This window comes from Homarus americanus, unplaced genomic scaffold (assembly GCF_018991925.1).
Source record: "Homarus americanus isolate GMGI-L3 unplaced genomic scaffold, GMGI_Hamer_2.0 scaffold34921, whole genome shotgun sequence".
NCBI lineage: Eukaryota > Metazoa > Arthropoda > Malacostraca > Decapoda > Nephropidae > Homarus > Homarus americanus.
In genome coordinates this window covers 2,710,638-2,711,768 of record NW_024741901.1, presented here as the reverse complement: position 1 = coordinate 2,711,768, position 1,131 = coordinate 2,710,638, and positions in this window count along the sequence as shown.

Here is a 1,131-nt window from a genome sequence, read left to right as displayed (position 1 = left end):
AGAGAGAGAGAGAGTACACCCTCACTGGACACAGCCTGCTGGCCCGGTACAATGGTTGAGTCACAGGTAGGCAGTGTTCACGGTGCCTTGCTCTGCTCTAAGACAAGTTGCTGTTGTTTAGTTGCAATTGAAATCAGGGTCAGGTCAGTGTTTTCTCTTATTCTTATTTATTAATCTGTTTCTTCCTTTTTATTTCTTATGTTTATTGGTGATTTTAATTATATTATTATATTACTTTTATTATTATGGTGTATTTATTTATATGTTAACGAGAAAGAAAGATAATCTATTATTATTATAATTATTATTATTATAATTATTATTATTATTATTATTATTATTATTATTATTATTATTATTATTATTATTATTATTATTATTATTATTATTATTATTATTATTTCAACGATATTGGTGTCATAAATCCTTTATTTAGGACCTAACCTAACCTAATCAACTAACTAACAACCCAACACAGCCTTAGCAACCCAACTACTCAACTTCTTAACCAAACCTACCAACCCAGCCCAACCCAACCTACTCAACCTAACCAACCTCAACCCACCCAACCTCTCAACACAACAACCTCTCACAATAACCTCTCCAACCAACCTAATCCAACCTAACCCACTCAACAGCAACAACTAACTAACAACTAGCAACCTAACTAACTAGCCAACCCAACCTTCTCAACTAGCCAACCCTTTACTCCCCTCTGAAAAAACAAAACAAACCCCAGAATCAAGAAGAAGCAGAGGTGAAGAGATTAATCGGATTATAGAAAACCAATAAGACACACGTTAAAAATCCTTAAACCGAAAAACCCAAGACTGGAGGAGGGAGGGAGAGAGGTGGGGTGAGAGGAAGAAGAGAGGGGAGTGGGTGGGTGGGTGGGTGAGTGGAGTGGTGAGTGGAGTGGTGAGTGGGTGAGTTGAAGGTAAATCAGCCAGAAACCACTTTAGGGCATAAGAGGCTTCCGAGCAGCAGCGTTCAGACATCAAATAAGGAAATCACATTACTTGGGTAGCCAAAGGGAACAGAGACGCCTTCTGCTGGTTGACGTCCCTTCCATCCCTCCCCTCCCTTTCCTTCCTTCCCCTCCCTTACCTACCCTTCTCTTAACTGGCGATA